The sequence below is a fragment of the Hermetia illucens genome, chromosome 3 (genome assembly GCF_905115235.1).
Source record: "Hermetia illucens chromosome 3, iHerIll2.2.curated.20191125, whole genome shotgun sequence".
Lineage (NCBI taxonomy): Eukaryota > Metazoa > Arthropoda > Insecta > Diptera > Stratiomyidae > Hermetia > Hermetia illucens.
The window spans coordinates 116,066,013-116,093,190 of record NC_051851.1 but is presented as its reverse complement, the minus strand read 5'-3'; the positions used below and the strand labels follow the sequence as shown (position 1 = coordinate 116,093,190).

The window sequence follows — 27,178 nt, the reverse complement described above, 5'->3', positions numbered from 1 at the left end:
CTTGAGAACTGATTGTAACCCTTAACTGAAATCGAGCGACGTAAATGGTGTCGTGGGTCCAAAATGGCCCCAATTGGAAACAAGTCGGGAAACCGGAAGCTAGAGGCGTGAGGTAAAAAAGTTTTTGTGTATTTCTTTTATAAAAACCTTTGTGTGGACATTTGTCCCATTAGTATTTAGCTTGCAATTTTTGCATATATTATGTGAGAATATCCTCTTTCGCATGATACCGACATTCAAAGCCTTGAATTTGCACAGAAGCGGCAATGATATGCCTACATAAGTGCATTGCGTGATTCTAGGAGGAATTTAAGGGGGGTTTTGCACTCGATTACTAAAAATTATAGTAATAAAGTATTATAAACTTTATTTGAACAGGCATCGCTATGGAGGGCATTTCGGAGCCTAGGCATCATATAGACGCGGTTTCTTATTTTTTTTTCATATTTTTCAGTTTAGTAATTTCTAAGAATGGGTCCGTGAAAGAAATAATCATTTTCCACACCCCGCACTCCCCACGTTTATAACAAATGTCGAAACGAAGACCGACTTCGGAAAGTAATAACCGAGACCGAGTCATGACTATATTTGTTGAATGTATGGGGACGCCCCGTAAATGCGGCGTAGAATGATGTGACTCACTGTATGCCTGAGCGTTCACAGTTCCCACCTTTCCACCAAATTTGGTGTCAATCGCTATAACCTTTTCTGAGAAATATGCGTGTGCCAGACAAACGGACAGACAGACCATAAATCCGTTTTAGTAAAGATTTGTCTTAAAAAATAACAAACTAAACGTAACTATTATTATGCTCAAGAAGATGGTTTTGGGTTCTCTTTTCGATCGATTTGTTATGTTTTTCGTGAACAAATGGTGTCAGTAAAACTATGTACATATTAATATTGATTGCATTTCATAGGTTTAGATAATAGATAATTACACACATTATTCCGAGCAACTAATATACTCCACTTTTCACATTTTTGTTTCAAATTAATAGAAAATAATATTTATAAATTCAAATTGAAACAAGTCAGAATACCGGAAGTTTTGGGTATAAAGGTTTTGTGTTCATCTTATGTCAGAAATTTTCTACGCACATTCTTCCATTCGTATATGGACAAAAAACCAAAAAACTACAAGATATATACATATTCCAAAGGTAGAAATTGCCATCATCATCAACGGCGCAACAACCGGTATCCGGTCTAGGCCTGCCTTAGTGAGGAATTTCAGACACCCCGGTTTTGAACCGAGGTCCACCAATTCGATATCCCTAAAAGCTGTCTGGCATCTGTCTTGCACAGTAAGAGCTTCGATCCTATGCTGAGACGTTTCAAGCGAAACAGTTTTTGTAAGCTGAAATTGGCTCTGTTGGCAGCTAACAACCGTACGTGGATTTCATCGTCATAGCTGTCATCGGTTGTGATTTTCGACCCTAGATAGCAGAAATTGTCAACGGTCTCAAGGTTGTAGTCCCCTATCTTTATGGTTTTCGTTCTTTGGTTTTTGGTGCCGACATTGCCATAAAGTACTCCGTCTTGCATTCATTAGTGTGCAGCGCGAAATTTCTGGATGAAGGTAGACTGGTTGTTCTTCCCGTAATGTGAAAATCGTTAGTGCAGTCCAGTAATTGGGTGGGCTTGCAGGACCAAATTGAAGAGGACGCATCCCCTTGACTTAGACCGTGGTTGATGTTGAATGGTCTCGAAAGTGATCCTGCTGCGTTTATTTGGTCTCGTACGTTGGCCAGGGTCATCATTTCTTCAACGGACCCATTCTCAGAAACCTAACCCAACCGAAAAATGTGAAAATAAATCACGAGGCTGTCACTATATGATACCTAGACTCCGAAATACGACATTCTTTCTAATAAAGTTAATAATAGTATATTACTATATTTTTTAGTAATTGGCTGCAGAACTCGCCTTAAGTTCATCCTATTTTGCAGTAATATACATAGGCTATAATATAGAGCATGTTCCTACTAAGTTTGGTGGAAATCGCACTATTGCTAACAAAGCTATAATAGATCGACTTTGTCGTTTCTTTTCAAATTCAAGACTGTTGATGTCAGTATCACCCGAAAGTGGATACTCTCATATAATATTGTATATGGATACATTACGTGTTGCGTACTAATAATAATAAGCAAATAATAGCTTCCAGTTTCCCGACTTGTTATACCTCGTTACACGTCGTCTGGCATTGATTCGCTGTCCCACACCTTGAGCTAGTTGAACCACTTGGTGTAGTTGGTCGCCTCTATATTGCACCAATTCGCCTGTAATTCGATCGGCTCCTGGCGACAAATGGTTTTTAAACCGGTGGATTGCAAGGACTGTTTCTTTTATTTTTGGTGGTGTACTTTTCGAGTTTACAGACCTGTTGATTCTTCCGGGTTTCTTTCTTCCGTCTGTGAAGTCCCGTCTCCGTTCGACAGAGTTCTTGGTAAGTAGGTAGATATTATGCTCTAAACAAACAAACATTGCCTATTACCCAATATTATACGTCTTATTATATCCATATTCCGGTTCACTTCGTACACATATGTACATATACAGTATGTATATTAAATTCCGCTGGTTTAATGTCCAAATATATTTATCTGAATTAGACACTACCCCAAAGCTTCATTAGCAAATTCATATAAACACATACACCTGCCTGTCACGAGTAATTGATATTGATATATAAATGATTAAAAAACTAAAACGAAATGTTCCCCTGCGAACCCCGAGTTTGTTGTGGTATTGGAGAATTGATACTTTATGATGACGTCATAGACGTCTTTGAATGCAGGAAATTCACATAACATGTAAAAGTTTTCCTTCCAAAACTTTCTTAACAAGAGTTGGAATTCCATAAAAGTTATGCCTAAGCATAACATGCTTTATAACACTGCCAAATGTTGTACTTCTACCGTGAACTTAAGAGGGTTTTCGGCTAAATTTTTAAAATATGCTAATATACTTTTATTAACATTGTGCAGATATCAGGACGGGCTGTATTTTGAGACGTGAGATTTCGCTTAGATACACCACTGTGATTTTTTTCAGATTTTTGGCTGGATAGCTTCTGAGAACGAGATCTGATACAATTTGTGAGGGTCATATTTTGAGCCCTCACTCGCCTACGTTTCACCCGATATCAAATATGGGGCCAATTTCGAAAAATACTAATTGAATTCTTTTATTTGATGGCCCACATGGCCATATTCTGTGAAAAAAAATGCTGCACCCCCCTTTCGGATGTAGGGAAAGCTCAACACAAAATGGCGGCACTTACTATATATAAAGGGATTCACAGACCTCATGTTCTCGTCAAATTTCATGACAATCGGTTCATCCGTTTCTGAATTAATCGGGTGTGACCGACAGTCTTACCTGTACAATATTGGGAAGGAACAAATCGAATCACACCAGGATGGGGTAAGATTCTTCAGCAATTCTAGGCAGACACAGAAGAGGTCCTTTCTGACAATATTGCCAGAGACATATAGAGAAGGGTTCCGCACATTGTCAAGAAGACTAAGCTCGACCAGTGGAGTGATCGGATCCTCTCCTGTTGGTGAAAGGAATTCAATGACTTGAGGGCTTTCTAGGGTGGAAAAGCAGGAGAAGATAATATATTAAAAGGTTTCAGGCTAGCTCTGTTTGTTTTACACAAAACCTTAACAAGGGTCAACCAAATCGGATAGTACAATAAATTGCCGAGCAACCCCAAGAAGCATCCGAAAAAACATGGTGTTACAAAAGAGCGCTAACACAATTCATATGAAAAATGCGCTGTTCTGTCTTTTCTTGTTAGTTCTTGCATGAAATTTCCTGACTTGCCTTTTAAAAAAAAACAACTATTGCGAGTTTCGATTTAAAATTTTGAGGGATGATTTTTGCGACTATAAACCAAAGAATCTTATCGTGAAAAGCGACCTTCATGCAGAGGGCTCACCCGCATTAAGATCTAGTAAGTTTTCCACACAGTCTTAGAAAGTGAAATCGCCAACCGTCCATAGACAATCTATATGGGAAAACGACTCAGTGAATTGTAAAAGTTTCAAGCGTCGATAGCCTTTAGTGTACGTTAATCCTACTGCAACGAATTAAGATACGTGTTGCTGACAGGCTTGAAAAGTTGAAAGACTGAGTAAACTTATCGCATTTGTCACGACGTTGATGATTAATTCCTAAGTCGCTACTTTGTTTACCTTGTTCAAGATTTCTGTAGGCGTGAAATTCGTATGGAAAATCGAAGTTAATTTAGCGTTAACATAGCCCGTTACACATATCCGTTACTTCGACTAGATTAGACTAAACCAGGAAGGAAAGACAAACTCATGAGTAATAGTATTTTGAATCATTGCACAGAACACCAACATATAGGAATGCTATTATGCGAAAGAACGAAAACTGGGAAGAGGAGGAACTGCAATGGGTTTTTTTTAATGAAAATCCGCATTTTCGGAACCATCTGACTTTCATCTCTTAAGAGTGGGATTCCAGCGATCAGTATCTTTTCTTGCAAGCAATGAAGTATTAATCAATTTTTTACCCCAGATGTTATCGTTATCACTCTTGGTAATCACTATTCCCGGTGTAACCAGTAGCAGAGATGCATTTCACTTGGTCTTTTAAACTTGCTCACGGACATTTGCATATCCAGAAACAATGACCAAATCGCTAATGTTCATGTGATAAAGATCGTGTGCAGTGCAGCAAGGTGACTGCATGCAATTTGCTCTTACGCACATGTTATTGGCGGCGTCATTTGTAAGATCACTGGGAAGCAAATGATTGTGGCTCATATCAGTTTACAATATCTACAATCCTCTTGGAAGCTACCTTGGCTAGACATATTTAATATCTCCGCATTGCTTATCTGAGAAGATACCATGAGAATAATTCCAGTGGGAAATGAACATCATCAGGGCCGAAAAGAGTCAATAGGGTGAGTGCTCAGCAAATTTATTTAGGTAAATTTTCAATTTTTGCAATGTCGGAACTTTTTAAGTTAACTGATTGCTTTTCACATGGTGGGAATTCTAAATGAATTGTTTAAAGTAATCTTAGGTTTTCAGAATCTACACGAAGTTCGTGCGAAAAGATGCTTAAGGAATAAATAATATCTACGTAGTCAACATTCTTATGCCGAGTAATCTATTCACACACTTTGTTTAAAACAGAGCTATGGAAATTTAGGTAATGCAGTCTCAGTAACCTTTTTGCTCGTTAAGGAAGCCTAGGACAACTTAGCGTAGAAGTATGAAAGTGGAAATCATTGGTAAACTCGATTCTTTGCTATCTGAAAATAAATGTGATATCCAAGTCTGTCCGTTTTTCGCCGTTACACTTTCTCACACACCGCCTAAACAAACATGAAATTCTCGTTCAACACCTAAACAGCCTATGTGTTTCCTCTATCTTTCTTCGGGTGGCCGGTTGGCCGTAGTCACTTTCGTTCCATCACCGGCTGCATCCCATCCGTGTTCCGGACGTGGAAGTTCACCATAAGCGAAAGTGCGACCGAAATATAAAATATAAAATGCTTTACGGTTCTGAGGTTCGCTTCAATGAATATGTTCGTAGAAATTCCAAGGCGTTCAAACTGTCGTTTCATGGTAACATACCCACCATAGCTTTATTTACAATAGAGAAATTCACAACAAACTTTCTGGTATTTTTGTTTTTATCATGCTTTACATTCTTCTGTGTCCGTGTAGCTGAGTGGTAAGAGCACAAGGAAGGTCGCGGTTTAAATCTCACTGGTGACAGTTGAATTTGTATCGTGATTTGACGTCGGATTCCAGTCAACTCAGCTGTGAATGAGTACCTGAGTCAAAGCAGGGTAATAATCTCGGGCGAGTACGATGCTGACTACATTACCTCCGACAGTGTACTACTGTAGTGTACCGTTACGATTTTGAATGAAGTGCTCTAACACACTTGAAAGCCCTGATCCAATATAAATTGTTGCACCAACGATTATTATTATTATTATTCCCTCGGACGCAGCCTTGTCGTGATGTGGATTTGTACAACAGGATCCTTGTCTCTACTGCACGGTAAATCGCTATCTTCTCAGATAATCACTGTTTTTCGCGGAAACTGAACGAATCAACGAAACAGATTTCAATGGTACAAGCCCCTCCAATTAAAATGCTAACGCAAAAGCGGTGAAGAAGAGGCCGTATGCACAAGCAGCAGACAATAAGACAGTTCTCCATCCTACAGGAATGACTGCGGAAACTGGGCCAAAACTAAGGGTTAATATTCAAGGTTTTTCACGATGGGTTCCCCCAATGTATACATTCACCCTTTGGTGGAGTATCAAGCGTCAATCACATAGCGCGCTGATGATATTGCTTCAAATTTGCTCCAGCAAATATAATCCCAGCTATAAGTGCTGACGGTCACCGGGAGGACACCATTTACATGTCAGAGGTCGCGGTGAGGAAGACGGGATGGCAACCCTGTCGGCCAAACCAAAACCAAGTGGCCGAGGAGAACCTCCATAGTGGTGACGCCAGGAGACGCTGTACTCACTTTGGCTTGCCGGCCTAATTAGGGCGATCAGGCCCAAGTCCGCACGGGGACTCATCTGAAGTGGCAAACTGGTCACGAAACCTCACCAGGGGTATTCTGGTACTATGGGAACTGAGATAGCCCCTGGACTCTCATACTTCGGGTGAACTCCCGTTGTACGTGAGTACAGCTCGGTTATTTGCGGTTGGCCCCCTAGTGGAAGTTTTTTGGGGGTTGTTGGTTATGCTCAAGTGAGAAGAGACCTTCGGGCCTCGGCTTGGTGTTGCGTTTCAACACGGGTGCCATACTCCTTAGTTCGGCAGAGATTTAGGTAGGTCTTGCATCCACCAGTATGAATGCTAAGGCATATACTTGGTACAGACTGGTACCCTTGTTGCTTGTCACAGCAGGGCTCTGATTGTGGTCGCAAAATCAATCCGTGTCTTAAGAAGACCGTGGGATTAATTCGTCCAGATAGGTGCTCACGTAAAACCCTCACTGCCGGATGAAAAGAACCCGAGCATTGTTTTCGGGCACTAGGGGACAAATTTCACAAATGCTGGGAACCCCAAGTCCACATACATAAGGGGATTATAGCTTGCACAATATGGCTCTCAACATTTTTCTGGAAAGACTGAAATATAAGTTTGAACTGCAAGAACTCACAGCGAATATAAGCGGATTGTAAAAAGTTCGAAACGAGAATATACTGTAAGGAGGTATGGGGATGAGGCAATCAAGCTAGATTTTCTTAGAGAATGTAAATCTTCATGTACTTTTTTCAGTTCATTGGGAGGTTTCCGCGAACCTTTGCTACTAAGGGAAGATATAAAGAACCCAGAGTGACTTAAAGGATATATTTTTCCAGTCTCTCTTGCAATAGGTTACGTAACTACCTTTTGGCAGAAGGTTAAAAGAGTTTTCATACCTAAGCCTATTTAGGGCCAAAGAACTTTAAATAGGTTACATTATTGAGAATGCGTTAAAGCCACATTAACTAAATGAAAACCAAATTGCTAACTAGCGTGGAAAGTCCAGTGAATTTCTAAATTTTTTGGGTTCAAAGGTGAGTATGCGATGTTTTGTAGATATTGAAGAAGCCTTTGCGTGCGCACCCTTCCGAAAATTTTGTCATGCCACCAGTGAATATGGTGTTTATGATACTGTAATTTAGTAGATCTATGCTATACTAACGGAGAGATTGTGCATGCTGAAGTACTCGTAGGCGTTAATCGCTATCGGCCGACCGAAGCAATGAAAGGGTGCCCCAATGAGGTGTTTTATGGTCACTTCTATGGAGTACACATATTGATCGACTCACTACTATGTGATCTGCAAAATTTTCTATGCACACCCAAGCTTATGCGGATGACACAGCTGTGCTAGCTATTGGTCGGGACCTGGGAACTTTTGTGGTCCAAATTGTTCTGATGTGTCATGCGGCTGCAGAATTGATGTGTACCTTTGTCGCCAGTTTCAGTAGCTCAGCTTCCTTTAAATGATCCTTGACCCGAGTGCTAACTAGGCGTTTATTTTGCCCTTAATAGGTAGATGACTATTATGCCACCTTTCTCCTTCAGTTTCTTGAGGTCCTTTTCGGTGTCTAATTGTATTTTGAGGGTGACATTCCCACTTGATCCTATTACCTCGACACCTTTTTTGGGCATGATGCGTCGCAAAGGTGGGAACTTTTCGGCCGAGTTTGCAATGCTGGCTCGTTTCTGACCCGGACACATAAAATGGACAAAAAAGAATATGATAGGCGAGTACATGAGGAGCTAATATCTGGGCGATACTTCTAACTAACAGCTAATACGTTACCGGCAATTTCAAGAATTAGGTATTATAAATAGAAGCCACCATGGAAGACGAATCTCTTTCTCAAATACAAAATAATAAAAGAAGACAACGCATCAAATTCGACATATACAAGAAGCCAATGGAAACACAAGGCACCATAGTTAGGACATTTAGCCGCACCAACATAAAGTGGCCACTTGGCTTTTATCTTTATCAATACCCTTCACGACAAAGGTTTGATAAAGAAAAAGTAGATATTACGCAGGTATAAAGCTTTTTTTTGACATTTTATATAAGAATATTTGTGTGCACGATGCATGCAACTCATAGTGCATGAACATTGAATATACCCTATATTCAAACAAATATAATATCTTAGCAGATATCGTTTTTGGTGCCTAGATACCACGTGCATGGGCCACCATTATTTTTTTTCAGATTTTTCGGTCCTTGAAGTAATTGACCCTTTTTGAACCCGCCCACTCCTCCCCTTTGCAAACTAATATTTACCTTAAGTTCAACTTGCAGGAATTTCGTTTATGATAAAAGTGCTTGTTACAGGCATACAGAAAGACGGAGACACAAACAGTCAGTTTTCAACAAAGCCTTAAAAATGGATTTTGACAAGCTGTAATTTATCAAGGAAGAAACACGAAATCCCGGAACGGAATCGGGCTGCCGTCCTAGTCTACTTTATTGAGCTATCGTAGTTTCTGTTTATCTTCTCTGTTCATTGTGCACTTTTGTGTGCCGCTTTCTTTGTTAATACTTCTTATCCCCCTTTTGGTGTCACTGCTACTACATTTTAGTATGGCTTCTTCTGGTGGATTTTTTGGAAACAACATAGTTAGGAATTTGGATGACTTTTTCCGATATAATAGATGCCTATATTTTTCTCAAAATTTGCTATTTCTTGATATCACTTGATATCTTCGAATGCTGGATGTACTTTTTGTAAATGTCAGTTCAGTGAAAGTTACTTAATTCGTCACGTAGTGCATAATGGTAGTATTAAAACAGATCGTCTCCCGTAAAATGTTTTTGTAGTAGGAAAAATCTTTCATTTTTGTACATGCGCATCACCTTTAATTGTCTGATATAAACAACATTAAGTTTACCAACGATAATACCAGTGTTTTCTTCATAGTTGTCTTATAACATTCTATACAAAAAGCAAACAATATTATTGAATATTAAGAATTTGATCCAAGTCAGGGAGCAGAATTTTACACCTCGACAATTATTTCCTGATCACGAAACTCATTCCACAGAAAAGTTACATTAGATACTTGCTTGATGTGAGTTCATTAATGCGCAGTTGTTGAAATGGGAAACCGCACTTTGGCTTGCCTTTGCCGATTATACAAAATCCACACATAAATCGAAATAAACCTTGACTTTTCAGATGGGTTGCAATTTTGCTTCTTGGATTATCCGCTTTAATAAACATTAACACGGTATTAAACTCCTAGGATGGGATTTCTACTTTCAAAAATATATAATATTCCGTCTTTAGAGATTATCGGAAGATTATCTCCTAAAGAAAATTCGACATATTGAACGCATGTAGTTCTAGCAAGAGATTGAGCAGATTATCTTTTACTAGCACAAACATTTTGTTGTTTTGACCTGCTTTAAAATTACATCGTATAATTTTCAAATATCACGTGCTCTTGCTATAGGCCTTCCTTGCAAAACCCCACTCCAATCGATTTACTGTCTATATTTCCGTCCATCTGTCTACAAAATATCTACATATCTAAATCAAATCTACCAAGAAGAAGACGGATTTATTAGATTTATGTCCGTATGTAGTGATAACAGGAGAATGTCCCAAATTCATAAGCAAATCGACTGCTTGTCCACATCGCACTACATATATGTCCTAAATGCACATCGGCTACATATTACTTCCAAAAGAAGGGTGATACATATATAAAGAAAGGTGGTATATAGAAACAAGTGGGGAGACATGCAAAAGGCGGCTGTAGATTTTTTTTTATCAAATATAGTCATGTGGGATATCAAATTAAATGTCTCGGTTAGTACTTTTCGAAGCCGGTCTTAGTTTTTACTTTTGTTGGAAAGGTGGGGAGTGCGGGGGGTTGAAAGTGATCATTTCTTTAAGGGGGCCATTCTCAGAAACTAGTCAACCGAAAAATCTGGCTCCGAAATACCTTCCTTACCGATATCTGTTCAAATAAAGTTAATAATAGTATATTACTATAATTTTTAGTAATTGGCTGCAAAACCACCCCCCCCCCCCCTTAAGTTCATTCTAGCACCACGAAATTTTGCAGTGATGTAGTCTAAAATATAGAGCATGGTAGAAATCACAGTATAACTAACAAAGTTAAAATACGTTGCTTCTTTGAAAATTCAAGACAATATCATCCGAAAGTGGATACTCTCACATAATATATGCATATATTACGTGGTACGCGCTAAGAAATACACAAAACCTTTCGTACCTGAAGCGTCCAGCTTCCGGTCCCCCATTATTTAGCGTGAATTGCATGCATTCTAAAACGTGTATGAAGTCATCGTAGCATGTCAATTCTTCAATATCACAACAATATGAACTCACATGAATGGGAGGTCGCAGGGAAACATTTCGTTTTAGGTAGATATATTTGTACGTTGAACAAGCGGTATTCAAGATATTTACTTTATATATATACTTTTATGCACGAACTAAATCGAAAATGTGTGCACGATCAATTTATATACATGCATGTATAAGTACAGTATTCGGTAATAGGCAAAGTTTACGGTGAGCATAACATCTACGTCTGTAATATGTACGTATATCTTGTAGTTCGAAAAAATTTGAAAGAATATCTTGTGTTTTTAGCCATATACGAATGGCAAAATGTGAATGTGTGAGATGAACACAAAACCTTTATACCCGAAGCTCAAACTTCCGGTATTCCGATTTGCTTATTGGATAGATCGGTAACTCATCTATCCCATAATACGGTAAAGAAATTTTCTAGTTAACTTCGTGTTTCTTTAGATTTTGAGGGCGTAGAACCGAGGGATTATTGGCTCGAGCACCCAGGAGTTAGTCATAATGTCCTTATAGCGTAATGTCCTTAAGTAATCTTATAGTGCTATTTATAAATACTTGGCTTCAGTCCCTTGCACGAATGCATTTGTCTGTAATTAAGGGTGAGAAATATCTTCATGATCGAAACACTTTTTTTTTAAACGAGTTTTTCTCAAAATGGTTTTTTTTTCGTGTTTGCATTACAAAATTTGGACGTATGATTCCTTAAAAAATTACAGAAAATCATCATTGGAATAGAGTAAAATAAAGACTCAAAATTTATTAACGACGTTATGTGGTTCGCATGCTACAAACTTCCTTTAAGCGTCGGGGCAGATTGTCCCACAATTTACAACGATTACAAAGTCATTTTTGATAAAATGTTTATGGGGTAGGAAAAACCGAGAAAAAAATGAAACGAGCCTGTGCAGTAATAAAACGTTTAGATTTACTCACCATGCTAACTTTGTTTCCCTTAGAATGAGTACCTGAGTAAAATCAGGGTAATAATTTCGGGCGAGCGCAATGCTGACCACATTGCATACTACCAGGTACTGCAATTCTGTAATGTACTGTTACGGTTTTGAATGAAGTGCTCTAACAAACTTCGAGGTCCTGTTCCAAATGGATTTATGTGCCAACGGTTATTATTAATATGTATGTCAACAGGACAACAAAAAAGTTGAAAGTCACTAACCACACAATATTTATGTGGTAGGGTTGTCGCCACACACTACTTACATATAAAAGGAATCGTAACCTCATGAGTCTATGTTAAATTTATTTTTTGGTACTAAATTACTACTACTACTAAAAGTTTCTACACGATAGTTGAGCTCTAAGTCTTCTTTTTCTTTAGCCTTTGTCCCGTTTACAAGCGGGATCGGCTTGTCATCATCGGCTTCGCCATTTGGCTCTATCGAATGCCTGATCTGGGTGCAATCTCGAGGCTTTCAAATCCCCATCTAGTGTATCAAGCCACCGTTGTTTAGGTCTGCCCTTTGGTCATTTACCATCGACTTCGATGTTCAGACCAATCTTGGCAAGTGAATTCTCGTTTGCACGAATTGCGTGACCATATCATCGGAGACGTCTCTCTCGCAACTTTTCCACGATCGGTGCAACCCCATAACGATCGCGGATATCCTCATTTCGGATGTGATCTAAACGTGTGACGCCACTAGCCCAACGTAGCATCTTCGTCTCCATTACCGCAAGACGACGTTCATTGTCTCTTATAGTCTGCCAACACTCAGAACCATAGTTGAGCTCTAAGTACTCGATTATATTTTTACTATTGTATTGTGTTCTTTTCTAATGATCCTTTGACACTTTCTGGACATAGAATATTTTCAGATATTACAACTAATTTCTTTAGAGTTTCAAAAATCAGATCATAAACGTGATTTTGGTAATAAGTTATATTGTAATATGCACTCAAATGCCTTCCGAATCAACTAGCAAATTGTTGTCTGTCTCTAATCTCGATACACGTTGGTGTCTAACTAGTGGCAATTCTTGGACCGGTGGGATGGATGGGCTTATTATATATTGTTATATTCACGACTTGCTTTGTTTCGGCTAATTTCGACTACGTCAATGAGAATTGTCCCCATATTTCTAAATCGGTAGGCCACGAGATTCACGTTCCCAAAGGACCACTGTGGCCCTGTAAATGGCCTCTGTATGATTGTGCATTGTGGTTTATGTTGAAACGGGTAGGATCTATTATACAATCATATCATAATAAGGTGCATTTCTAGGTAAGCTTCGGCTTGGGCAGTGAAGTGAGAGCGAAATGTTAACTAATCATCTCAGTCATGCAAATTGTAATTAAAGCAAGTATCAATAAAATCAAACCCCTCCTTGAGATTATCCTTATTTTTATTACGATACATGAAAGATATTATATCTCCGAGTGGTCATCAAAGGGATTACATTCATAATTTTTTACGAGAATAGAAGGTTCTTCGGGTTAGAATATTTCTGATAAAAGATCAAGGGAAAATTAGTTTCGATGGAAACATTGTCGATTGTAATATAAAACACACAGTAATCTTGCCAGTGAATGGAAAATTCAATTTATGAAACAAGGGCAATAAAAACAAATCAGTATCCCGCCGCGTCAGATGGTAAATATGGTTGTGAGTTAGCCTCGCGATCTCATTACCCCGGGTTCGAATCTCGGTCGCTTTAGATATTTGTGTGCTGGCACTGCCGCTTCGGATATGACATTTCTTATGCAAGATGACGGTTCCTTGTGAACATCCGTAATGTGCATGTAGTATGTCAGTCTATTCACTTCAATCTTGTACATTTTATATACAATGCCTTATATTGTTGACAAACTTCCTGACAGGCTACGTATTACATGGTGAACACCCTCCATTCAGCCGTCAACAGAGCTCTAAGTTACTTGCGTTCGTTGATCCACCTCAGCGTTTTCGCAATCAGTCAGATCTTTTAGGCAACCGCAATAAAGGCACGCAGGCAAATGTAAGCGAACATTAAATTTAGCACGTCCTTGTGTGTTTAAGCAAAGAACCCAGTAAGAGAATCAAGTCGGGAAACCGGAAGGTGGGCGCTTCAGGTATGAAAGGTTTTGTTTGTTTCTTGTGTGAGTATATTTGAGTGTAGAACTATACCATTTGTACGTAGCCCGTTAAGAATATGCATTTAGCATATCAGATTTAGTACTTCGGTTTGTAAATTTACACGGTAAGGCAACTTTGAGCTACTGTAACTTTGTTAATAATAGTATGATTTTGATCAAACTTGGAGATAATATGCTTCATATTATATTTTATGCTACTACCAACTTTAATAAATGGCTGCTACTACCAACTTTAATAAAGGCGGGGAGTGGGAGGGGTGCAAAGTGATGACTTCTTTAACGGAGCCATTCTCAGAAACTACACAACCGAAAAATTTGAAAAAAATCATGAAGCTGCCTCTATATGGTGCCCAGGCCTCAAAATACTCTCTATATCGATATCTGTTCAAATTAAGTTAATAATAGTATATTACCATTTTTTTGGTTTCATCTCAAAGTTATAAAAGTTGGTGGTAGTATAAAAGATAATATGAAGCATGTTATCTTCAAGAAGAAGCAAACAAAGCCTTTCATACCTGAAGCGCCCCGCTTCCGGTTTCTCGACTTGTTTAATAAATTCTATACATACTCATCCGTATATCTTCTACTAATAAAACGTATTCATGCCAGTCGAGTGTTTCGGGACAATTGTAAAAAACAAGCTTCTCAGTGAAATATGCAGAATGAAGGACGAATTTAAAATGTACCTGAATGACCCCGTCTATGCTGTTATAACATCCCCCATCCCCAGATAACAGGAAGCAACGCCAGAGCCATATGCGAGAAACAGAAAATGGCAGGGTGAAAGTGAACTTTGAACGGTATTATGGGAATTGGAAACGATCTCAATCTAAGTTCTTAAAGACTTGAAGGAAGAGCGCGAGTTCAAAGCAGTTTTTGTTAGTCAGGAGGTGAAATTGCGCTAAATAAAGGTGGTACTAATAAAGAAAGAAGCTGATTAGATTGGAAATTACGTAGAAACCTGCTCAAACTATAAACTTTCCATTCCGGTCCTCGATATGTGTATGTATCAAGATTAATTATGAAGTTCACCCAACTTGAAAGGGCTGTTTGTAGTTGAGGAGATCCCGTTACGCAGTAGTTATTCGGGCTCCACGGAAATTATCAGAAGTACGTGAAATGTCTACAATCAGTAGTAGAAAGCCCGGATGTTAGCGAATAGTACAGTTAAACTAAGTTGCTCGAGGAAAAGTCTGAGTAAAATGAAATTTTGTGCTATTTTTCCCGATTAATTTGAAGGAAATATAAAAATGTCTAATTAATCATATACTCTGCAAGGGTGTAGTATTTAAAAAATAATTAGTAAATAGTACTTCTCTCTGGTTTCCCCACACATAAGATGTTTATTTTCACATATATTTTCAGATTTTTGGGGGAAAAATTAATTGGCATTCAATTCAATTTGGGCATTACCTTAGTTATATCCCGAATAACTTTCGAGAATTTTTTTTTTTTGAAAATTTAATCCAAAAATAAATAAAAATTTACGGGACATTATTCCACATGTCCTAACTTGAGCTCTCCAACTGTGGCACGTGTAGCGACTCCAATTTTTATTTGAAACCAAAAAAGTTTTAATTTTACATCACTAACTTATTTTCTAGGAATACGAGCCTAAACGCAGGTGAAAATAGTCAAAATCAAAATTTTTGGAGGTGTTCAAAAAAAAATATTTCGATTTTCACCATTTTTTCACTATTTGTGTGAAAAAGGCACCCTTAAAAATACGGTATCATCTCAAATGTTCATTTTGCTTGTAATGTTGAAATAAATCGTACCTCGGAATTCCATAATGATCGGTTCATTACTTTTTTAGTTAGAATTTCCGCAAATATAGAAAAAGTCATTTCGACAAAAACGCGTTTGAAAAGAATTGGTTTGAAAAGTTCCCTATCAGATATGAATACTGACATCAAGTATTTATAAACACAGTATTTACATAACGCTGCAAGATTTGGTAAGGACATTAAAGCAATTACTTCCTGGGCGCACGACCCTGAGCCTGTACCCGATAATCGTTCGGTTCTAAGCCCATAAAATCTAAAGCAACAGGAATTTCACTTTGAAATTTCTGCAGCGTATTCTAGGAAAGATAAGCTCACGATCTATACAATAAAAATGGCGATTCTGAAAAGCCTCTAATCTAGTTTCTAGTTTCCAAAATAACCCAAAAATTTGTACCGTATAACAGAAATGACCATATACCAAATCTGTGAAAACTCTACTAAAATTTGTACCGCACTTTAAGAACGATGGGTCATATGAAAAGACCCAATGAATACGTTAGAAGAGTTAAGTATTTCCATTGGTGTAGATGAAGTAGCTTCAATTACATGTACTTACAATCTAAGGTGTGCTAAGGCTAATTTAACATGTCACTCAAGGCACGGAGGGAAAAGTTTCAGTGGTTGTCTCTTAACCAGTAACAACAGCAGATCATCAAAAATTAAATTTGTATCCATCAACTTTATGAAAAGTTTTGCGTAAAATTGTTGGATTACGCTCTTTCGTGTACAGGAATTAAAGCCGCAGTATTGAAGGAGGCATTGCTATTAATCCACAATTTCATTTGAAAATTTTGTCCGATGATGAAGCATACTTTAGGTTCGTTCAATGGCTAAATCAGTAAACAGAATTATCGCATTTGAAAAACTATTAATGTAGAAGCTACTTTTGATACACCATTACGTTCAAAAAAGGTCTCCATTTGCTGCGCTTTAAGGGCCGGTGGAAGCATCGATCTATATGTTTTCATTTTTGGAAATGATGATGGTCAGAGCATGACAGCCGTATGTTCTACAGAGGCATGCTTACTAACATTTCCATGCCAGATTAGAAGGCGTTACTGTTGTTGATATGGCGCCACATGAAACACAGCGCACAATGCAATAACCTTACTGGAGGAAACAGTTGACGAATGAATAATTCCATGAAGTGGACTTGTTAACTGGCCCATAGTACTTATGACATGACTCCTTTGGATTATTTTCTCCGAGAATAAACGATTAATCAGAAACCATGGACGACTGATTTACTGCGAAAAGTGAGTCAAAATTGAACATCCATATACAAACATTAATGCTATAAAATCTATCATGAATGCTAGTTATTAGTTCTCTAGCTTCATTTCATAAATTCCGCCGTTTGGTATATGGATTAAATGATTGTGAAGAGACATATACCACAATGACAAGGCACAGATCAGCTATTATAAAAGAAGACTCCCCAAGCCGATAAACAGAAAGCGAAACTCGCTACTTTGCAGGAGCTAATAGATAAAGTGGATGGGGATCCGTTGAGACTCACTTATAAACTGATCATCCGAAAAATCTTGGCCTTAAAAAGAGATGGGCCGATTTGTGGATGATGACAATAGCACGGAATGCATTAAGGATTGCCCACTTTTTATTAGAAAGAAGTGGAAGAGGTAGTCCTCTCTATGAAAAATCAAAAGGGGTTAGGATCCGACGGTATCCCTGTAGAAGTATATAAAAAGATGTTACACCATCGGCCGGACCTATTGCTAGGAACATGCAATGCTTGTCTAAAGGGGGACATTTTACTTGTCGCTGTACTAACGACTCTATATGCTTGGCACAGCCGAAGCCTAAAAGAAGAATTGCCGAAGTGATACGTGCTATTATTCCCAAAGCAGTTCGGTTTTAGGGCAGAGAGATCCCCTGTGGATGCGTCTTCCTACCGCCTGTAATGGTGATCGCGGGAGTAAAGTTCGTTGTCCTCTTCATAAGGAATACAAAACCACCTACAAGCGCAAGGAAAAGGATTCAAGGGAGATAGTTACTCGTGAAGAATGGAAATATATACTAAATGAGTGACAACTTTCTTGGGAAAACAAGTCAACAGGCAAATGGGTTGCGTGGCTCATCGCCAACTTAAGTAACAGATACGAACATTGACAGTGAGATGCTTATTCTCGCGAAAAAGATTGGACTTGACCATTAAAGGCACCAGACGGCAATGGGGACTTTTAATTAACGCCTTTTTGTGAATGGCATTCCCTGACTTGAAAACTCCCTATGGAAGGATGGGAGGGCTAACCCGAAGTAATGTATCAAATAGCTCTGAGCTAGTTCTCCGATGACGGGGAGACTTTAATTAGTTGTCGGAGCGTGGGAGTCGTACGCATATTTACCTACCCATCCCAAAGAAGAAACAGGTATATTGCCAAATATGGTAAAAATGGGAAATAAAACTAAAGAAAATACCTCGTAAACAGAAAACGGATCTCTAAGCTAGGAAATTAGAACCAATTTAGAGCAGCATATGTAAATAAATGGTCTGCTCTAATTTCCAAACTTTTCTAACTTCTGCGAGGTCGAATTTCCGAGGGGCTGCTGTATAAGGTTTTAAACAACGTCGAAGTTAAAATGAGCAGATTCCACGGTAATTTTACAAGATATGGGGGACTTATGGCTGCTTCAATTGCAGTTACATATATTTGAGAGCGAAGTCACGAAGGAATTACCAACAGGTTTCGAGCCTAGCCCTGCAGTAGTAAGGAGCTCCAAGCGCGGCGTTTTTTGCAATGTTCCATCAAATTGATATTTCTAGCAGGGTCTTCACTTATCCCAATACTTAATTTTAGACAGGATCTGCAACGGCTTTTTTTTCTAACATTGATATGGCCCCTATTGACTTTCCAGACTGGACCGTTTTCACCAATATGGATTAATTGCCTTGCCTACCGTAGCCTATTCAGCCAGATTTGATCTACCAACGTCTATAAGTTTCTTCGCTTTTTAGTCTTCAACTAATAAACAGCTTGTTATTCTTCGTATTCTCTTTATATCTGAAATGCTTATGTACTTTTTTTTCACAAAATATAGTCACGTGGGGAATCAAATGAAAGGGTTTGGTACTTTTCGAAACTCATCTGGTATGCTTTACGACAACACTTCGTGCCAGAAGAACTCGTGCGCTGGGTTCAATTGCTCTACCACGATCCGAAAAGTAAAGTTCGAAGTATGGCGGGTGTATCAAAACCGCTTCGCGTCTCTGTTGGAGTTCATCAAGGAAGTGCCCTCTCACCACTCCTCTTTGTCCTTGTTATGGACACCGTCACACGGGATATCCAACGTCCAGCGCCCTACACACTGCTTTATGCAGATGATGTTTTCCTAGCATCTGATAGCAAAAATGATCTCGAGCAACTTGTTCAAAAATGGAACGATCGCCTCATGCAACACGGTCTCAGATTGAATTTAAACAAAACTGAATTTTTGACGACCGATCCCCATGAAACAGGCACAATCACTGTCAGCGGCAGTGATCTGCCCAGATCTGAGCGATTTAAATACCTCGGGTCAACGCTATCAGCCAATGGAGAGCTGCGTTATGAAATTGCTTCACGCATTAACGCAACCTGGATGAAGTGGCGTTCCACAACTGGTGTCCTTTGTGATCGACGTATCAACGAACGTCTCAAATCTAAAATTTACCGCAATGTCGTCCGTCCAGTCGCTCTCTATGGTTCTGAGTGTTGGCCGACCATAAAAGACAATGAACGGCGTCTCGCGGTAATGGAGACGAAGATGCTACGTTGGACTAGTGGCGTCACATGTTTAGATCACATCCGAAATGAGGATATCCGCGATCGTTATGGGGTTGCACCGATCGTGGAAAAGTTGCGAGAGAGGCGTCTTCGATGGTATGGTCACGCAATTCGTGCAAACGAGAATTCACTTGCAAAGATTGGTCTGAACATCGAAGTCGATGGTAAACGACCAAAAGGCAGACCTAAGCAACGGTGGCTTGATACGCTGGATGGGGATTTGAAAGCCTCGAGATTGCACCCAGATCAGGCATTCGATAGAGCCAAATGGCGAAGCCGATCACGACGAGCCGACCGAAAAGAAGAAAAAGAAGAAGACAAGGGACACAATGTGTGCCTGAAAAGTGAAAAAGATCTCGTTCTCAAAACGTATCCAACTGAAAAATCTGAAAAAAAAAAACACAGTGATGCACCCATACAAAACCTAGGCCTCAAAACACATCGCGTTCCGATATCTGCTTAAATAAAGTTAATAATGGTATATTACCACATTTTTCCGATTTTTACCCAAAAAACTCTTCTTAGGTCCTGGTAACAGTATAGGTGATAATACTGGGCATAATTCTAGAAAATTTGACCGCAACAACAATAACAATTATTCACTAAGTTACAGAAAGTTAAAATTGTTTGTTTTATGTGAATTTATTGCACAATAAAATGTGTATGACGTCACCACCATAGAAAATGACCTATATGAATGATGGGTTCCAGGCGACATTTTAGTTTTCCTTTCTTAGCTTTTTTTTTAGTTATTTGTATTTCAGTATTAGTTACTGGTGACATACATATGTACTTATATGTATGTCTAACGAGGTTTGCGGGTCGCGTACAACAAAATGGTCATGTGGTGTTAGTACCAGTGGTATTTACTTTAAGTACATGTGTGTATGCTTTTGAGCACGGGGTGAACTGGAAGTATGTGCAGATGATACGTTCGATCAATTCAGATGCGTTCATATGTTACATAAAATATTTATGCATCACTATGTGATAAAAGGCAATGTGTTTTTCCGATGAGCGTAATATTTATATTTTTAATATGTATGTATGTACATATTTATATCTTGGAGTTTGGCAATAGATATATGAGAGAATATTTGCATTCTTAGCCATAGAAGAATGGAAAACACATCACATAACATGAACACAAAACCTTTATACCCTAAGCGATAGAATATAGTCTCGAGAATTATCCCCCAAAACTCAAAATCGAAACTCGGAGTAGTTTTTTTTTTAAATTTTTTTTTTTGTGAAGGAATTTTAAGTCATTATTTAACAAGAAAACAAAACATCATAGGAATTGTATTAACCTCTTTGTGACATCATGTTTTTCTGGATACTTTTAGAAACTGCTATTTATTATTTAACTCCCTTGATTGGTTTTTCGTTTTAATTATTATAGCTACCAAAATTCTATTTTTTAACCTATCCCATTAGTTCTAGTTCGGGCTATAATTATATGTGTTCTAAATAAAACTGCATTCTTTTTCGGTTTCACGGTTTGGTCAAAAAGTCAGGAGAAGTTGGAACAAGCCTCAAAAATCTCTGACGAATCACAATTTAAAAAACATATTCCTAAATGCGCTGTGATTTTAAAAGGTGCCCTTAAGTTGAGGCCTTGGACTGCTGAATGAATTATTAGCAATCTCACCCCAAATGAAGTAAAGAATATCAAATTGTAAACAAAACGCAAAGAATATATAGTATCTGAACATTGTAGCGAATTGTACATAAAAAATTGACTCCTGACTGAGTTTTGACTTGAAACAATTTCAGCAAATTGAAGAGACAAATTTAATCTACAATACTGGCATATTTATAAAATGTGAATGTAGTTAACAACCGAATTATCTCGAATTATCATTTCAAATTTAAATACACTTCACCGGAAGTAAAACAAGAAAAAAAGGTTTTACTGTAGTAGTCTCATTTTTACGAAAATTACCAAGGGATCGATCTTTAGCGATTGGTGCAAAAATAGTTTAGTGTTCACTGTTAGATAAGAAATCATATGGGATAGTAAAGGTTGCGGTTTCGTCGAAGAAGTTCAAAATTACGAATGTCTGTGTATGCGAGGCTGGAAACAGTTGCTCTATCTCTCCTTTCTTGTGTAATAGCACCTTAATTTTCTTGATTATTATCCGAACGTTAAAACTATATATTTGGTTGTAGTACAAGTAAATAAAGAATTTAAATATTAGCAGCCCATTGCGGTTCTCAAATTTTCCGTCGAAAGGACCGCTCTGATAGCTTGTCTCTGCCTGAATCCAGATCTCAAAATGTGTAGAAAGGTGCTTTCAATTTTGGAAATTAGGTGAACCATCCTGAACTGACCTTATTTCTATATCGTGGCCACAATGGGTTTTTGATTCGTATCTATGCACATCTTTCTGCACTTAAAATTCACTTTGAAAACTAGACATAAAGTATATTTTCATACCATGGATTCCAATACCACCATTTGATTCTTGAAAATCTGTCCGCAAATTGATAAAAACAAGATTTTTATCTACATATGGTATCAGTAATAATGCAGAAAGATACGACCATCACCGCGATCACCATTGCCATCATCAGCGTCATGTTGATGATAATCCCGATAGGTGAGCGTACAACAGTAACAGTGCAGCATGCAGAGCTGAGCCGCGGATCAGAAGACCATCAATTCTGGTTTTGTCGCACGGCGATCACAGGAGCGATACAAGGCGCAGAATGGAATAAATAGTAGATGAGCGACACGAAAAAAGGAAAACGCACAAGGTCTTCCTGCTTATTTTAGACTAGAACCTAGTAACCAGTTCGCTATCTATTCTCTTCACAATCAGATACACAACGCCTGCAGCAGTGAGGTTTTCACTACATACCGACTGATAGTACCTAATTCGATCATTCAAAGTGAACTGTTATTACAAGTTAGCACTGATCGACTTGGCGGTAATTTTGAAAGAAATCGATAGAGCAGGTGCTGTATACACCAGAAAGTTAAGTACCATAGAAATGCGATCGATAATGACTAATTACAAGACTACTTACAACCTCCTGATAATCCAAGTAGCTATTGCTGTAATTTGCTGGAGTGGAAACAGGAATACGCAGGCCACTTTAGAGTAATTACGGGTAATGGGGACCCTTATCATAAAATCAGCTTTGCACTTCAATTTTCAACACCACATAATAATCTTATTTTCACCACCCCTTCGAGAACCGAAAACCGCCCGTGCGGTCTTGATCAACTCAGGAATATAAATTCAAATAATGTACGGATCGTAAAGTGATTCCATTTGGCGCCACAATGAATTCTCGAATCCTTACTACGATCCACACTCTTCAATAGCTTACGATCGCGTTCTCAAGGTACAATACCTCCACTGCACCTCTAGAAATGTTCTAGGTGTTCCTTACGAATAGGAAAATCACTTCCACAGACCGTTCTCAATCTGAGCTCGAATCAAACTGAATAACAAACATCTGAACACACCGACCTACAGTGATGAACTAAATGTTCGAAAAGCTGTCCGCCGCAATTAATTCCAGCAGAAAAGACAGCAGCAATCACGGTGATCTTGAGCAATGCTACGAAATAGCGGAGACATCTCATCTGGACCACAAAGTATCTATGTTTATCATTCACGTGTGGAGAGATATACGATATCCAAAGCAACATCGGGCTCAACTGGCGAGCAACATGTTGACGAGCGACGCTTTGGACAGCCCAACATCCACGTAAGATACACAATCCTCCCACGAAAGATACTCGCGCCCATTAAACAGATTGCCTTCACGTGGATTGATCTGAGATTTTTTTGAGCGTGCACGTTTGAGAAAAAAATCTCACAGGTTGGAGTTTTACCATTGGAAATTGGGTGTAGAGTTGCCTTCATTAGTTTTCTTTCCTATCAGAGTTTCCTGTTTAGTTTCCGTGCTACTTCCAGCAAATTGAAAAGATTTAAAATGTTATTAAAAATATTTACAATAATATGTAGTTCTCGACGAGGAAGTCACAAGATAAATGAAAGGAACCAGTAATGATGTGAATATATGATATGTATTTAGTAGATGGAGCGAAATCACGGCAGGTGACCAAGAAGATTGAATTATTACGCCGGATTCACACACCTGCCAAACCTTAACAAACCGACGCAAATTTTTGGTTTGGTTTGAGTAGGTTTGCAAGGGTTTTGCCGATCGGTTGAATGTCGCTTTTTTGACACAAATCAAAGGGAATTTGATTGCTCAGAAACCACTGACGGACTCACAAACGTGCGGATGGTGATATTTGGTTCCCAAAGTCAAGCCAAACTTTTATGGAAGTTAATGGTTAATGCAACCTAATTTTGAATTAATATTATTGATATCGACTTTTTGACGGATTGTGGAAAACAAAACTTTTTTAAAATCGGTTCATTGTTTGTCTGTTGACACGAAATTTGGTGAAAAGGTAGCAATTATAAATCACTAAAAGTTCGCTGAGTTACATTGCTTGTGTTGAGTTTATGAGGAGTCCCATTACATTTAAAAAAATTAAAATTCATTTTGAAAACTATAAAGTCTAAAGTGGTGTGACATGAATGTGCCTAGTGACCAAGATCTCTGGAATATTTTCTGGCAAAGCGTTCTCCCAGCGAATCCGTTTAAAAAATAAAAAATAAACAGTCATTCCAGACGAGGCATTATCCTCAATAACTGTTATATCCATTTACAAGAAATTTGGTGAAGAGTTGGAACTGTGAACCCTGAGTAAATGATATCTGTTAACGTTGAGTGTAAGGAGTGATGCCCCATGCAAAAGAGGGATGCAAACCTTTTTCCCCCAAATGTATCAATAGCTCGGATACCCCAAGCCATGTGTTTCTCTTCTCTTCAATTGTAAAGTGGGGAAATGCGGGTATTAGAAAGTGGTTACATATTTTAAGGTGTATGTGGTGTGGTTAGTTATTTAAGGGGACTCTCGAAGGCTAGGAACTTGGTCCATGTTTACTCAAATTCGTCATAGAAGAATCGAATACAGCAGCATAGAAGATGTGAAGCTAACTATTATAGATAAAGCCCTTTCCAGAGCAAATGATTTGTGCGAATGGTTCTTGCAAAATAATGTATAATTGAATTTTTAACTATATACACCCGGACCTGCCATGCACTCAATGTCCATTACATAACCTTTCATATCTGAAGCGTCCAGCAACCGGATTTCCGACTTGTCTTAATATTTAATATCTTCAATCATCTATGTTTGCCTCCAATCCAGTTCAGAGTCATTTGACGATGGTCCATGACCGGGCGAGAAAGCTAGTAATCGTCATATTTGATAGCCAAGTTGAAGTGCTTAATAAAAAAGAGGGTCTATTGCGCCCCCCTCCACGTTACCTGCCAAGGGCAATATAAAGGACATCAGCCATAATGAGAAGAAAAATATCGGTTCAAAATGTAATCTGAATGAGCTCCGCTTTTGGTTTTAACAACACTCCCTGTTCACGTGCTCCAGGTTCTTCAAGAAATCGATGAAAAGTAGATGAAGCGGTGATTTAAACTTCGTCACCGTTCCACGCTGATCTCAAGCATGTCGATGTGGTTAGCACAGGAGGATCTAGACTGGAAACAAGCCTGCTTTCTGTCAATTGAGTTTCCAAGGTATTCCTTTATGCATTTCAGATTGGTTTTGGCTAATATTTTTTGGACAACAGTAAGCACATAAACACCACTCGAGTTTTTGCACTTAAGACGAGCACTCTTGTACGGAATCTTACCGATCAATCCTTTCTTCCACTCATTGGGGGAGATCCCACAATTTGCGAATTAGTGGAAATACTACTACAGAGTACTGCGATGATACGAAACAGGCATGGATTGATATAAGCTTGAAGCTTCTGAATAACAATGGTGTCAGTTTCGTCGTGCTACTTCCGTATACACAAAGGGTACATTGGCACGGACTAGCCTGAACTTAATGTCGGTATTGAGATAGTTTCATTTCCATATTTATACAAAACAAATTCCGATGCTAATGTCGGTAGCAATAATACTGTTGAAGAATACAAATTGCCGAAGTTTTCATTGTTATTATCATTAATTTTTAATATACATACCTGAGAAAAATTACTTTAAATATACACAGGTCCGCATGGATCCCACAAACTTTACGGAATTTCAACTTTTTACTAGCTTATAATTTGAGTGCAAAAGGAAATGTCTGCGGTGATCTTTTAAAAACATTTCAGAATAGTTTTCAAATCTAACTTACAGCTAATACGGATAAGAAAATTTCGATGACACGTTACACTGGGAGACTTGGTTTGGTATCTTCAACTGGCTTTGTGTGCTTATTTTTCCAAGCTAGACAGTTGTGAATCAAACAAAATAAAAACTGAAAAAGTTGGCTGGAAGCTAACCCAGCTAGGACCGCTACATATTATTTAGAATGAAAAGGGAATACTCAATCCAAAACTATTATTTTTCTCTTCTTTTTAATAATAATAATAATAAGCCCGGAGGAATTTCCTCCCTTCCTCACTGTGAGGAGTACCGACCTTATCACTCAGAAGGACACCGTGTAGGACCCCGCAAACACAATACCGATTGCTTGCTTACCAACCCTCTACGAATTCATTACGTCCATTATTAGTGGAAGATTCAATGCGCACCTTGAGACCAATAACGTTCTGTCCGAGGAGCAGAAGGGCTGCTGAGTTTGGTCAAAGGGTTGCAAACAGCAACTCATTATCGCTACGGTAATTGTAGGACAAGCAACTAGAGGCCAAAGAAACCTCTTTAGTTGCTATACCGGTTATTCCAGGGCTTTCGATAGTATCCCGCATACCTGGCTAATCGATGTCCTACATCAGTATCCCATTGATCCCAAACTAAAATAAAGTTTTTGGACACAGTCATGGAAGGGTGATGGGTCACCTTATCAGTGCGTACATCTGAAGTTGCCAATACCTCGGATCCCATCCATATACGGAGGGGCATCTTCAAGGAGGATTCATTGAGCCCCTTTTGGTTTTGTATGGCACTGGACACCCTTTCATGGCTACTGAATGATGTTAATGAGCATGGTTTTGCAATAAAGTATGGGCTACGTGCTAAGTGCGAACTAACACACTTGATGTAGTTAGATGATATCAAGCTGTATGCTAGTTTGACGGCCATCTTGGAAGTCTGACGGAGTTTGGATTAGACAAGTCTCGAATTCAAGCCATTCACAAAGTCATCACGAGTCGCATGCCGGGCATAGCATTGGTGACCTCCGCATCGAAGCTATGACCGAGGCAGAGTTCTACAAGTACATAGGAATTCTGCAAGGAACCCATACTTGAGTTGGTGATCTGAAGGATGTTCTGCTGTTCGAATTCCTGCGACATGTAAAGCTGGTACTGAAATCACATCTCTCGGGGAAGAATAAAATGAGCGCGATGTAGCACTAGCTTATGCATTCGGAATATTGCTGTGGACGAAGACCGATTTGTAAAAGAGCACTTCATTTGAGACCATAACGGTAAACTGCACCGTAGGAGGTAATGTGGCCAGTATTGCACTCACCTGAGATTATTATCCTGATTTGATTCAGGTACTCATTCACAGCTGAGTCGACTGGTATCTGAGGTCAAATCACGATACAAATCCC

General features: G+C 38.7%; 1 protein-coding gene across 6 annotated transcripts in view; it reads right to left on the bottom strand.

Moving 5' to 3' along the window:
- Nucleotides 1–23,094, bottom strand: part of LOC119651094 (cartilage oligomeric matrix protein) — a 213,232-nt gene extending 190,138 nt beyond the window's left edge. For 3 of the 6 annotated variants that reach the window (XM_038054447.1, XM_038054451.1, XM_038054448.1), the window contains exon 1: nt 22,591–23,094. The gene's annotated coding sequence lies outside the window, so the exon portion shown is untranslated. The remainder of the gene's footprint in view (nt 1–22,590) is intronic. The other 3 variants (XM_038054449.1, XM_038054450.1, XM_038054452.1) reach the window with 2 other exon arrangements.
- Between the last annotated feature and the right edge of the window lie 4,084 nt (nt 23,095–27,178).